The sequence below is a fragment of the Dama dama genome, chromosome 13, assembly GCF_033118175.1.
Source record: "Dama dama isolate Ldn47 chromosome 13, ASM3311817v1, whole genome shotgun sequence".
Taxonomy (NCBI): Eukaryota; Metazoa; Chordata; class Mammalia; order Artiodactyla; family Cervidae; genus Dama; species Dama dama.
Window position 1 is genome coordinate 74,189,115 of NC_083693.1, and position 13,909 is coordinate 74,203,023.

A 13,909-nucleotide genomic window follows, 5' to 3' on the forward strand; every position below is an offset into this window, starting at 1 on the left:
GAATCCACACTCAGTGGTGAGGCCAAAGAAGGGCCAAATACCCCCCAGTCTCCAACAGCCCCAGGCGTACCCCCAATCCACATGTTAAATAAAGGACTCGTGTTTGTTACAGCAGTGAGGATTCAGAACAAGTCCCTCAGACGCTCCTCTAGACAGATGACCACACCATAAACCTTTCCTGTGTGGAGACCTGGAGTTGGCCCCAGTCCTGCGTCCATCCTCAGGCCAGAGTCCTACCTGGGGACTCACTGATGAAGTGAAATGAGGTACATGGAGTGGACAGGAATGATTCAGCCTGGGGCAGGTGCCAATAGTTCATTCATTCATTCATCCCTTCATTCATGCTTTGCTTCACTTAGTCACATGGTTTAAGGGCTGCCCAGGGCTTTCCACCAGGGAAAGAGCGAGGAAACCACTTTGGCCAAGTGGACCAAAGCCTCTGGCAGTGACATGGAGAAGTCACTCGTGGAGAAGTGGGCCCAGCGTCCTCCACTCAGGAATCTTCAGGAGGATGCAGGCGAGTTGAACCGCACCGTCGTTTATTTTGCTTAATATAACAAACCTCATTAACTCAAACTCTACTAATTTTGAGTATTTCACCCAGAGCAGGTGGAAGTTCCAATTGGCAGGACACACAAAACAGATGTCAGCAGGTAACGAGGAAAATAACTTTTAAACAAGACACCCAAGTCGTGACTCCATTACCAAGGTGGCATTTCAAACGTCTGCTCCAGAACCCACAGCAAGAAATAAGTTTTACCTCAAGACAGCCCAGCTTAGTTGTGTATACCCATGCAGAACAAAAAACCAAAGTTCACAAAACTACACTGATTCTAGTCACTCACACCTAGTAAGCGTGAAGCGTTTTGCTATTTCCTATTTTTATTTTATTTCATTTTTTAAAAAAGATACTGGTCACACCCACTCAACTGATTTTTCAACCAATTAATAGATTGCAAACTGCAGTTTGAAAAACACCACCTCTCCGGTAAAGGGGCTGGAGCAATTTCGACAGCTTGTTGTATCCACTGTGTGGGTCTGAGGACCAGTCCCTCAGAAAATCCTTTTCAGGGAATTGACAAGGAAGTTTGTCATCAGTTTAACATCACACAAAGGCCTGGCGAAGTGTGATAGGAAAGCATTAATAACATCCCTGAAAAACAGTGGAGCATTTGATCTTTATTCATGGCAACTGATCATGGACACCTGAAATTAAAACAATCCCTCCGGCTCTGGGAAAGCCGGGTGCATCCTTTACGTGTAATAAAAGCAACAGCATCGGAAATACAGTCCCTGCCTCCCTTCCGGGTACCATGGTCCCTCCCAGGAACACGCTGGCCACAGGGTCCCTACTGGCACCAGCCACCTTCTCAAAGCCCCCTGGGGTCGGGCAGGCCATCATATTTCCGCTCTACAAAAGGGGAAACCCGGGGCCAGGGAGGTAAAGTGCTTTCCTAACATCAGTTAGTCATGAGTTGAGTTCTGCTTTTTCGATTCCTGGTCTTGAATTCTCCTGCTTGAGTGAATTCGTCCCGTTCACCTTTCCAAAGGAACTCATCACTAGGATATCTGGGGAGCCCGTCCCTGGCTTCTTCCCACTGTGTCGGGCCATGGGGCATTTGGAGGTGCACTGTGGTAAGTCCCGGAGACAAATCTTTGATCTAAAATCCCCACAGCTGGCTCTGACCCAAAGGAAGAGACAGTAAATCCTGTAGCTAGCTGGGGGGAGCGTTCTGGGCCAAGGGAGCGGCGTGGGCCAAGGCCCTGGGCTGAATCAGCCTGGGTCCACGAGGATCCCTGGAGACCAGTGTAGGGGGAGCAGGTGAGCACAGGCAGCCATGGGGCCCATGGTGAAAACCACGGGACTCGGCCACTGAGAGCCGCTCTGCAGAGGCTGCTCTGTGGGGACAGCAGGGCTGCGGCTGGAGCCTTGGCTCCAGGCAATGGGCCGTGGGTTCTCGCCCCCATCTGATAGCAAGTCCAGCACTCGGAGCCTCGCCTGGGCTCACAGCCTCGCCCTGCTGGCTGCCAGAAAAGGGCCCACTCCCTTTCTTTGGCTTTGAAGGTGGGAGGTGCCTAGTAATTTCCTAGTGTGTGGCCGTATTTCTCTGGAAGAGTCCCGGATGTGGGTCACTGGGTCCCAGGGCTCCCTTCCCCCTCCAGGGCTCCAGTTGTGGGCTCACACCTGTGTGCACCTTCGCCAGAGCTGAATGTCCTCGGCTGTGACCTTGTTCATCCCACAGCCAAGTCATGCCCCGCTGTTTGCATTTGCCGGGTGCTGAAGGACAATAAAATAAGATCAGATATAGGACTTGTTTGGATAGAATGCGTTATCCATCAACCTTCACAGTGGCCCCCACCTCAGAGCAAGACCCAAGTCCTGTTGATGACCCCACATGGCCCTGCCTCCTCACCCCTGCCCTCACCCCCATCCTCTGTGACTTTCTCCTTCTCACTGGCTCAGGCCACATTGGTCTCCCCAGGCCTTGCTGACCTCAGGATGTCTGCCTACGCTGTCCCCTCTGCCTGGATGCTTTTCCCACTCATATTCACAGGGCGCCCTCTCTGCCCTGAGGCCTGCACTCAGATGGCCCCTGATCCCCCACGCCCCCTGGCCACTCGCTCCAGGCCTCCCTCTTCCCCTCCTCAGCTCTGGCTGTCGCAACTCCTGTTACAGATTTCGTTTGTGATTTGTTTGCTCAGTCTCCACCTGCTAGAAGGTAAACTCCCAAAGGACAAGCACGTAATTGATTTCATGCTAGGAGAGAGCCGAGCACAGGTCACGCTCAGCAAGCAGGTCTTGACCACACAAACAGAAGGACCAGGCGAAGGTGGAACAAGCTGTCCTGATCCAGCAGCGTGTGACATTTCAGGCTTACCGTCACCAGCCTTGAGAGATGCCTTTATTCCTAGGGAGATGGCGTATTGCATTTCTGACGGTTTAGAATCCTTGTACTTTTCAGACCGTTTATCTCATTAATCCAAGACTTGATTGGGACCCAGTCATCTTCTCCCTCCTCATTTCTAATGTGTGTGGGGGGAGCACCAGCTGCCGGGGTGGGATGAGCTGGGTACCCCGAGGGGATGGCTCCAGGAGCCGCTGGGTTTTGTTTACTGAGCAGGGTCTGCCAGCTAAGGCCAGAGCTTTGTTGTTGGGGGGGGGGGTGTGGAACACAGAGGCTATGAGGAGCCCCCCAACCCGGGATGGAGCAGAGGGACGGTGATCACAAAGACAGGTGGAACCTCTGATTGGGACTTAAGGCAGGCACCGTGATTTTCGTGGGTTTCGGGACTTTGCTGTGTGAGTTTGATACAGACCCTCTTCCCTGTCTCCCATGAGGCCTGAAGTAAAAGAAATCCTTTTTCTTGGTGGAGTTGAGTCTATCTTTCAGAAGTGATGTATGAGTGTGGGGTTCCAATCAAGGCTGCCTGTGGGAGGCTGGCCTTATCTGGGACTCATGTTCTCCTGAATGACTAGGGGAAAGAGCCAGAGATGGCAGGGGGGTGGGGGAGGAGGTGGTGGTGGTGTGTGTGCAGGCGTGCACACAAATCCCAAAACAGATTTCCCTAAAATGAGGACAATTTCATCTCCCCAAGAGGCCCAGAGAATTGAGAGAAAATTAAAACCTTCTGTGGCCAGTTACCCAAACCTCCCACCTTGCCTTCCCTTTGTCTCATCACTTGCACGAAACCCATGGCTGTGTTTGCATACCCCACTTAGGCCTCCTGGGCCTCTCCAGGCCCCATTTCCTCTGCATTTGTTTTTGGCAGTCCTTGTCCAGAGAAGGGGCACTGGCAGCCTGCTTCTTTGCTGGTGCACCTCTGATGTTAGCCAGGGCCTACTTCAAGGACAGGACTGGGCAGGAGAGGGGGGACTGGAGTCCTTGGCTTTGCAGCCCCACATTGCAGAGCACATGTGTGATAGAGCAGGAAGAAGAGGGTCCCTTCCCATGATGACCACCCCCAAACCCCGGGCCACTTCCACCATCTTCAGCAGCTCTTTTAATCTAATGTAGTGTTTTCAAACTTCAGGCCATGAACCCACGTTGAGTTGGGACAGTGAAAACCAGCATTAATAAATAAATAGAATGAAATAGAAAATATCAGAATACATCATGTTTGAGATGAAGCATCTGCTACATATATGTGTATATATGTGTGTATATAAATGCACACATGTTACACACAACGGGTTTGTAAAATGAATTGCATTCAAAAGTTTGGAAGACACTTGTCTGAACAATTAGTTGAACGGTTTTTTATTTTGCCAGGTGCCCAGGCGTTTGAGTGGGAGAAGTTGCCAGCACATTTCAGTCCAATCACACCCACCGGCCACCGGCCTTTGAGTGGGGAGCTGTCCCTTGTGGGTCTGACTGTCCGGGAGAGTCTGATGAAACCCCTTTAGAACCCTGACATCAACCAGTGGACACTTTCCCCTTTTCTCTGAAGAAAAACAGGAATGGCTTCTGAGCCATTGTACTTAAGTGAGTCACTCCAATATCCTGTGTGCACTGCTCCCAGAAATGCAGCAAACAGAACATGTAATGCTACATAAATTCCTGCGAGAAATTTCTTTGTCCAGAAATGGTGTCAGCTTGTTGTTCCACGTTGCCATAGGGAACAGAGAGCTCAGCCTTTGAAATGCAGCGAGGAGCGCTGTGATTGGCCAGTCTCGCTGTCCGTCACTGCTGCCCAGAGGCCGTAACTGCAGAGGACGGAACGCTTGCCCCCCAAAGCGGTTTCCTGCTTCGAGGCAAACTTTGTGCTGCAGGCCCCTCCAACTCCCCAAAGCAAGGGGTCCAGAACTGCTCAGACGGTTGGAGAAGAGAAAGAAGCGGGGAGAAGACAGGGAGCAGGTCCTCACTGCCCAGCAGGGGGCTCAACCACGGCCGTACCTGTCTGTCTGTTCATCCTGCATTGCCGCTTGGCACCGCTTTGGTGGAGGACACACAGAGTTGTCCAAAACCCCTCTGACGGGTCTTTGAAACTTCAACCTTGTTGTTTGTGTTAAAAGAACCAAAAAACGGTCCAGTCCTGAGAATTTCTGGCGAAGTCCTAAAAAGACCCCAGTATAGTGTGAGGGAGGAGGTGGGAGTGCGGCCCGAGCCGGCCAGGGGGAGCTGGGAGGAGATGAGCAGATGCGCAGAGGCCTTGGAGCCCCGGGCCTGGCCTGAGGAGCAGCGGCTGCCATTAAGGCTTCTGGCAGGCAGGCAGGGACACCCAAGGCTCGGGAGCAGAAGGGAACGCTCCCCTTGCCGCTGAGAGGGGAGCTCCTCTGGTAACTGAGGCTCCAGTCAGAGCCCAGCGGTCTGTGCGCAGCGCTGGCCGAGGCTGACCCGCCACCTCAACATGGTTGCTGCGGGGACGACAGCCATCTTGGGTTCTCCGGGCTGAACTCAGGGAGCTCTGCCCTCTCAGCGAGTGGCCCGAGCAGGGGCCCTGCTGCAGTCCGAGAGCCTAGAGAGCGAGCCCCCACCTCTGCGGCTGGAGAACAAGCACACACCGGCGGACTGATGGCGCCACAGCCGGGGTTCCAGCAGCCTGACCAGACTGTCGAGGGTTCTGGAACGTTATACAGAGGAAGCCTCTGGAGGCGATGCTGAACTTCCTGCCTTTATTCGACGAGTCACTGGAGAAGTATAAGAAGGGAGACTGGCTTAAGCTGGTGACACTGGTCTCGGCTCTGTCTGGAGATCTCTATGAACCTTCTGAGGAAGAGAAACCGGGGCAGTCCATTCTGTCCCCTCCGTGCTGACCGTCAACTGGTGCAGAGATGGCCTTGCTCTTTGGTTGGCCTGGAGCCTCACGGATAGACAGGCCCTCCGCCGTGCCCCATCTTGCCAGGCCCAAACAGGTCGAACACACAGACCTAGAGGACTTTGGGGAATCACTGATGGCTTGGGGGGGGGTGGTGCGGGCAGAGAGCCGAGGCCTGTGCAGAAGCAGGTGCCCCAGAAGGCCTGGGGTCCAGGGCAGGGAGGAGGTTCACACGGCTGCAGGCTCTGCCCTAGGGTCCCCAGGCCAGCAGGGCGCTCTGGGAGCTTGTGGCAGACTGGCCACGCTGTTCACACTCGATCAAGACACAACTTCCTGAGCGTGGGAGGGGCCCCGGCAGCAAGGAAAGGCCAACCAAAGGGTTAGGAGCCCCCCCTCAATGGGCTCCCTCAGCCCCAACACCTGATCCTGTGTAGGAGAGGGAGCGGTGTGGAGGAGCGAGTGTGTATATGTGAGTGTGCACAGGCGCGACGGCGCATGGCTGTCAGCGAGTGTGTGAATGCATGTACAGGTGAGAGCGCATGAGATCATGTCTGTGACCAAGTGTGTCCTGGAGTGCGTGTGAACTGTGTGTCTGCGAGCGGGTGTATGTCTTGTGAGCATGTGTGTCTGAGCATGTGGAAAAATGCGAGTTGGCTGTGTGTTGGTGACTGTGAGTAGTTGTGTGAGCCTGTGTGCTCAATGTGTGTCGGTGTGAGTGAGGGTGGTCGCGCTGGTGAAACGCGGGACGCCATGGCTCCCGACCCTAAGGGGACCTGCACCTTTCGGGCCCCTACGCGGCTTGCGTGGCTTTTCGACCCGGAAAGGGGGGGACGCCCGCGGCTGGGGCTGCGAGGCGCCGGGGACCGGGCGCGCGCGCGCGCGCGCGGGGGCGGGGCGGCGCTGGGGGCGGCCGAGCCCGCCCCCGCCCGCGCCGCGGCGCCGTTGCTAAGGCCGGGCGGCGGGCGCCGGGGGGAGGGCCTTAGCGACGGGCGGCGGGCGCGCGCGAGGCCCGGCGGGGGCGCGCGGGGCGGCGGCGCGGGGAGCCGGCCGCTCTCGCGGGCTCCCGCGGCTCCCACGCGCGCGCGCGCGCGCGGGCCGGCGGCGGGGGCGGGGCGGGTGCGCGCCAGGGCGCGCTCCGGCGGCCGGCGGGGATTTCCAGCGCGCGAGAGGAAGTGCCTGCGAGAGGGTGCGTGAGGGCGAGGGAGCGCGGCGCGGCGCGGCCGCCGCGTGCGCGAGCCGGGTTGCAGCCCAGCAGGGACTTTCCAGCCGGCGGCGGCGGCGGCGGCCGCCGGCCCTTCCCCGCCCCCCGACATGGGGCTGCCCGGGGAGCAGGACGCTGCGGACCGCGGCGGAGGACGGGCTCGGCGCTGCTGAGCCGGCCGGGCGGCGCGGACGCGGGTAAGGGGCCTGGCGGGTGGCGGGCGGCTCCATCCCCGGCGGTTCCATCCCCCGCCCCGGGCGGCGGGCGGCGGGCGGGCCCGGGGTCGGTCGGCGCGGGGCCGGGGCGGCGCAGGCCCGGCGCCCGGAGGCGAGTGCCTGGTGCGGCGCCGTCTCGCCCCCGCCCCAGCCCGCGCCCGCCCGCCCCCCGGACGCCTCAACTTCGGGAAACTTTGTCCTCCGGCCCGGCCCGGCCGGGCCGAGGGCCCCGCGGGCCGGGGTTCCCGCAGCTTTTCAGGAAACGGGGCGCCAAGGCCGCTTGGAAACGTGACCCCCCCCCCCCCCCCCGGGGTGGCGAGAGATCAGCATCTCCGGCGAAGCTATGTGTTTTGCGGGGTGAGGAGCGGACCGTTTCGGGTGTCTCCATAGCCGAACGTGTTCACCCCGGGCTGGCTTGGGTTCTTTTTTTTTTTTTTTTTTTTTTTTAAGCCATTATTTAAAAGTTTATACTGAGTCATTCCTCTGCAGATGAACCTCTGACTGATTCATAACCGAAGAGCTGCAGTGGCCTCGGAGGCAGGCGGGTACTGGGATCCAGCTTGGGGCGAAAGGCACACATTCCGCCTTGGGTTAATTGCTCACGCACACTTTGCCACGTTTTCACCCCGTTTGGGGACATCTATTTAATATTTAGGCCTTTAGAAAGAATCTCGTGTGGAAAAAGAATTCTTTACCTTTCTCTTGAAAACATAGCAACAAAATGGAAATGGATGGAGTGTTGTGGACGTGCTTTGAAATCTAAGAAGCCTTCATGTAATTGTCCGTTGAAGGAAGCAAATTTATTTCATGGTTTTCGTTTTAAGCTGTGAATTAGTTTTCAGAATGAGATGAGGGGGTGTGTGTGTGTGTATGATTTATTCATTTATTTTTGTGGATTCATAAAGGCTGTGTTGAGCGTTGTTGCCGCTTGTTAATTTACATTCACAGCATACAACTGAGGAGGAGCCATAATTTTTTCTTTCTTTTTTTTTTCCTTAGCATTTGCTGGTGAAGCTTTTGGAAATGTTGTGTGTTCTGTAATCTTGCATTTGTATATAAAATCCTTATCTAAAGAAATGACCAAGTAGACCATCAGTTGGTGCTAAAATCTTCTCCTGTCTTTCACATCTTTGAAAATGGCCTGTTCAAAAGACTGCATCATGTGTAGGATGTCTGGCAAAATAGTGTACGTTCGTTTTTCAAACGAAAGGAAGTGTTTGCTTTTTCACTATTGTGTGGTGACAGTATATACATACTGAAAATTAGTTCAAGACGAAAAATTTTTTGGCCAAAACAAAAATAAGCCTTATTAGTGGGAAAACCCTAAAATGTACAAGATTGGAAATCTGGTGAGTAGGTGCTCAGGACAGAAACCTTGACAGACTTAGGATTCCAGCACCACTAGTCAAAACCAGACCTTATCAGGGATGAGGTTTAAGATGTAAGGTGTCTCACCCAGACGCCATCTGTTCCAGCTGTCACAATGCAGAAGCCAGGGAAGCAGAGAGCTGGCAGGGAGAATTCCAGCATTTTTCTTTTTTTTTTTCTAAGACATTCATGTGAATTTTTCTGTGAGGGAGAAGAAAACCAGTTATTTTTCTTGGATGCTGTCCATTCATTTTGGAACTAATAAGATGGCCTCACTCATTGTAAAGAAGGGTGTAAAGATATTCCACTGGAGACAAGCAGTAGCAGCTGGCCCGTTGTTTCTGTTAATACAATCAAAATATTCCTACTCTTGTTTGTGTCTTGAAGAGAGTCCTTAGTTTAACTGAAACATTGAGCTGCTTCTAGCTGTTTTCCCCTGTGTTTGGGGTTTTGATTCCATAAAGACCCCTACTAGAATCCCTTTAATTTTTTGCTGTGCAAAGTGGGAAGGACCTTGGTGGGGGCTGGGGGGCGGAGGTTTGTCCAGATAGATATACTAATACGCTGAAGGACAAGAATGATTTATCACTCTGTTAAAGTCCTTTTTGATGATGTTAAAGCTGTACTTTAAGAAAAACTGTCACTGTGGTGTTGCAAGTCTGGGCTAGCTCAAGCAAACAAAGGAAATTGCGTTAAATTTGCCCATCTCTATTTTCTCATCTCTGTAGAGCAAGACTCTACAAACAGCAAGTGATCTAACCTATCAAATATTATGCAATAGTTGAGTTTCCTTGTAATGGTCAATTTAAGAACTGTTAACTTAGCAGAGGAGACCTCATATGGCCAGGGCCTCTGTGTCAATCCAATGGAATCTGGACCCCCCGCATGCCTCTTTACAAGTGCTCTGTGAGGAAGGAAAATTATTATTATTATTTTGCTGGTGGAGGAGAGTCACCATACTGACTTGAGATACAGAGAGAAACTGGGGAAAGAGCTCCAAAGTGAGAAAGAAGGCGGCGAGGCCAGTGGTTTTGGAAGCTGCCCAGAGAGAGGCAGCCGAGGCCTGAGTGTGGAGATGATGCTCCGACCTGCTTTGGGCGGAGGGAGTGAAGCCAGCAAGAGGGGCCTGACGCCTGCGGGCAGGAGGGCGGTCGAGAGGCGAATGGGGACAGGATGGCTCGTGCCATCGCAGCAGGCTCTGGGTCCACAGCTGCTCATGGAGTAGGGGACAGTGCAGCTCTCAACAGAAAAGGAAAAACAATGTAAGAAAACATTATGTGTGCCCGTGTAATGTCTAGTATTCATAATTTAAAAATACAAAATGGTTTTCTCACTTTATAGGGCCTTCATCGACTGCGGTCTGCCCAACACAGTGAGGGGTGGGGTACTGACCACTCTAGGAAGGAGAAGGTGAGGTTTTTGTCATCAAGCATCAGAACCTCCTTTTGGGCCAGAATTGCTTGTCTGTCTGTGCAGAGTTGTTGGGGGGTGAGGCTGGCAGGTGGTGAGATGTCATAAATGCAGGTGACTTTTGTGGGTTTCTGTCAACTCCAGAAATCAGGTTGGAATCCCTTGCTGAGTTGTATACTCTGCAGGATAAGTAGATCATGAGCTGGAATGGGGGAGTCTTATTCTCCTTGAATTTGATGTTCAGTGAATGTGCCTTGACTTCCTATAACACTCTGGTTCCAGTGCAGGGATGAGGGAGTTGCAGCACCTGCCTTTGAGAGTGTGGTCTCAGCCCCTGTGCGTGGTGGAGGAAGATGCTGGAAACCAGTGGTGTTTGACCAGGTAGCACCAGGACTGAAGCTTGTGCCCGGAAGGGAGAGGGAAAAGGAAGGTTTCACCATCCTGCCTTCAGGAAGTTGGCCGCTCAGCTAGAGAATGCAGTTCCACTAGGAAGAGGCTAGAAACGTCCTGCAGAGCAGACTAAAGTGGATTAGCGGGTTGTGCGGAGGGCTGGAAGTATGGTGGGAGTTCAGGGGAGGGGTAGACAGCTCCTGGCTGGCGGGGTAGTCAGGGAAGGCTTCTGGGAAGTGGGTGTTGAGACTGAGTGCCAATACCCTGAGATTGGCAGGAAGAGGACTTCTCCCCGCCCCACTTTGTTTTGGGAAGATGGCATCTGACAGTGTGCCAGTCCTGTTGCTTCATGCCAGTAGACATGGTCTTGGTGATGCTGGTGGTCAGTGGGTTTCCGGTTGTAATGATTCCCATGCTGGCCCCTGGCCTCTGCCAGGCCCTTTGTGACCAAGAGGTCTGCTCTGCGGTGGGCCCGGTCTGGGGTGGGGGACAGAGCGGTGGTCCCTGACCTGGATGGCCACACTTGGCTGTCCCTGCCGTTTCTCACTGTAGGTGGAAAGTCTCAAAAGGTGGTGGGGAGGGGAGTAAGTGTTGGAACGCCCCTTCCCCAGGGGACACCCCCAAACCTACTGCTCTGTCATCCATGCTGAAATGACCTAAATCTCTTTAATTCTCAAGAACTAAAAAAGCTCCCTGTAAGTTCCTTTCATGGTTTACTTTTTTATAAGGTTTACTCCATGCCGATGTATAACTCCACGTTTTTTGTTTGTTTGTTTTTGGCTGCAGTGCGCTGCTTGTGGGACCTTAGTTTGCATCTTGGGATTGAACCTGGGCCCGAGGCAGTGAAAGTGCAGAGTCCTAACCACTGGACCATCAGGGCATTCCTGACTCCATGTTTTTTTTTAACGGAGGTTACTTCGTAACTTCTCATGAGACCATTCTACCAAGAAAGATATCATGCCTGCTGTTCTGATATCCTAATTTCTTTTCCAATTAAAACACCAATTCTGTGGCAAGAACCATAAGCATATTTATTGGAAACTTGGTTTCTTTGAATGGAGAGAAAAGCTAAATTCATTAATTGATTGGGATAAAGTAATCTTCAGGACGACAATAGCATCAAAAATTCTAAAACATTAGTTTCCAGGAGTCAAAATTGTAGTGAAGGTTTTCAGTGACTGACTGTACCCTGGAAGGTTAATGTCCAGTAGAAGACCTGCATACACTTGAGGTGGTGGGGTGCTGGTTAGACCCCCCTTCTCCCTGCCCAGGGCCTGGCACATGGTTGACTGACGCTCTGTCAGTGTTTGTGTCAGGAATCTGCAAGTTTGGGAAGGAAGAGGGATGTAACAGATGCTCGCCCGGTGGCTCCGTGTGGTTTGGCATATGTGTCTGCAGGTGGGGGTGCCCTGTGGCTGTGTCTCTGGACTGTGCCCCCTCCACCCCCAGTTCTGATAGCGCTTAGCTCCCAGGTTTGTTGTGTGAGGGGGCTTATAAGATGGGGGTCTTCATCCAGCATCTTAACTTTTCTGGGTGCTTCGAATGACTTAAAGAGAAACGCAAGGAAATCTGTTCTCCTGAGTCCTGCCTTGCCCAGTAATGCCCGGGAGTCACAACTTTATTCTGGAAATTAAATTCTGTCTTTTTTGGATTAATATAGCCTGGTGTTTGAAATGTTATTATGGGGTAAATTAAGTGTTCTGGTTTCAGAAGGCTTTTCTCTGTGGGAAAGGCATGGTTTTAGTTCAGTATGTCTCAAACCCTTGATAGGAGTCCAAGCCCATTAAGTTTTATCTTAAAATTTAATAGGAATTTTACACTGTACTCAGTTATATGTCTGTTTTTCTTTTTTTCTTTTGCTGTAAACACACTTTGCCCCCTTCAGTTGTTGAGTGCATTGGATTCTCCAGAAGATGCATTGTGTTCATCCTTGACTCCCCCAGGGTTCGTGAGGGGTCCCCTGGCATTCCTGCCATGTGTCCTAGGGGCCATCCACCTTCTGGCTTGAGAAGTGTGGGCATGGTGGAAGGCACCAGCTTTAAAGATCGGAATCCCAGCCCTGCCCTTTTGCACACCAGCAGAACGACCCAGAGCGGCTGCTGGGCCTCTCTGAATGAGTCTCTCCATCTGTAAAATGGGATGGACAGCAGCAGGCACAGACTTGCTTCTTATGAAAGAAATGGACAAGAGAACCTTCTATTGATGTTAATTTTTATAGTAATAGAGGACTGAGATCTAATAGAGGAAGAGGGTTGAGACCTTAGAATGTGTCAACCTTAAACTAACGCGTCAGATGCACGTGGAGAGATGTCTGAGAGAAGTTCCCTCCTTTTATACGGGAGGCAGCTGGCTGAGAGTGTTTGGGTAAGGAGGGCTCCCAAGTCTATCCATTATCTGGCAGGCCGGCAAGGTTCACCCAGAGTAGAGGTGCTTTTTTTTCCTCCCTTGCCCCTGCAGTCTTCATTTCCCCAAGATTGGCCCCAGGGAAGCTGCTTGGCCTCTATCCAATTTGGGATAATTGAAAATTAATCAAGTCACATTTTGGGGGGAAAACTTAGCCAGGAGCTGGGCTAGTTTGCCAGCGCTAAAAAGTGAAGTAAGACCCGGTGTGAGCACTGTCCTCAAGGAGCTTCTGACGGAGGAGTAAGCCAGAGGAGTGGTCCGGTTACAGCACCGCATGGTGGGTGTGCGGCGGAGGGGCAGAGGCGCCGTGGGAGCCGGGGCGCCTGGCGCAGAGGTGTTTTCCGGGGACGGCGAGCGAGAGTGAGAGGGGCGGGCCTGAGAGCCCGCGGGGCCCTCTGTGGCTGCCGAGCAGGGTGCCGGCCTCAGAAGGAAACAGGCTGCCTTTGGGTGCCGCCTTGGTGCCAGCCTGGCTCTGGAGGGAAGACTTGTCCCCATTTTACAGATGGGGAAAAGGAAGAGCCTCAGGCCTGCTGGACTCCAGAGTCGGTGTTTTCACCACTCCGCTCTGTGGTCAGTTTAGGCTGAATTTACAATCCGTTTTTAGATCTTGTTCTTATTCTAGACTTCTTAGTTTTGCTTTCAGATTCTAGATGTTTGGCATCGTGTGTTTTTTCCAGCATATGCGTTTCACATGGTCCTTCCTCTCCTCCAGCATCTGTTCTGCCTGTATGGACTTCTCTTCCTGCTGGTGCTCCGTCCCTTCTCTCCCTTTCATTTTGCTACAGCAGCGACCCTGCATTCCATGTCCTTTTAATAAGATCAGTGAAGGCATTCTTTGCTCTGTGGTTCTTGCCGAGGAGCGGTCCCAAACTTGATTTACTAATGTGTTTTCTTTCCCCTTTCTCTCTTAATTTACATTTAAACCGGAAGTCTAGTAATAATGATAGTATGTAGTCATTACATTTTTACAGGCTTTTACAAATGTTAGCTTGTTAGTGGTGAACAAGTCCCGGAGGCCTGGTCACTCTACAGAGCTGGTTACAGCCCAACATGGACAGATTCCACCCATTCATGTGGAATTTAATTATAACTGCGGATTGCTTATGGGAATATGAGTTAAAGACAAAGAAACCTCCACAGTTAGCAAGGAAGTGATGTCACTGGT

The 13,909-nt window shown here is 52.6% G+C and overlaps 1 protein-coding gene and 1 long non-coding RNA gene across 5 annotated transcripts in view; both read left to right on the forward strand.

The window, feature by feature from the left end:
- The first annotated feature begins 1,442 nt into the window (after positions 1–1,442).
- On the forward strand, positions 1,443–4,585 carry LOC133068518 (uncharacterized). The gene is made up of 2 exons (XR_009695520.1): positions 1,443–1,635; positions 4,272–4,585. It is a non-coding gene; the product is annotated as an uncharacterized LOC133068518 (long non-coding RNA).
- A 2,339-nt stretch (positions 4,586–6,924) lies between these two features.
- Positions 6,925–13,909, forward strand: part of TRAF3 (TNF receptor associated factor 3) — a 116,884-nt gene continuing 109,899 nt past the window's right edge. For 2 of the 4 annotated variants that reach the window (XM_061159478.1, XM_061159481.1), the window contains exon 1: positions 7,047–7,155. The gene's annotated coding sequence lies outside the window, so the exon portion shown is untranslated. Of the gene's footprint in view, positions 6,944–7,046; positions 7,156–13,909 lie in introns of those variants that run through there. The other 2 variants (XM_061159480.1, XM_061159479.1) reach the window with 2 other exon arrangements.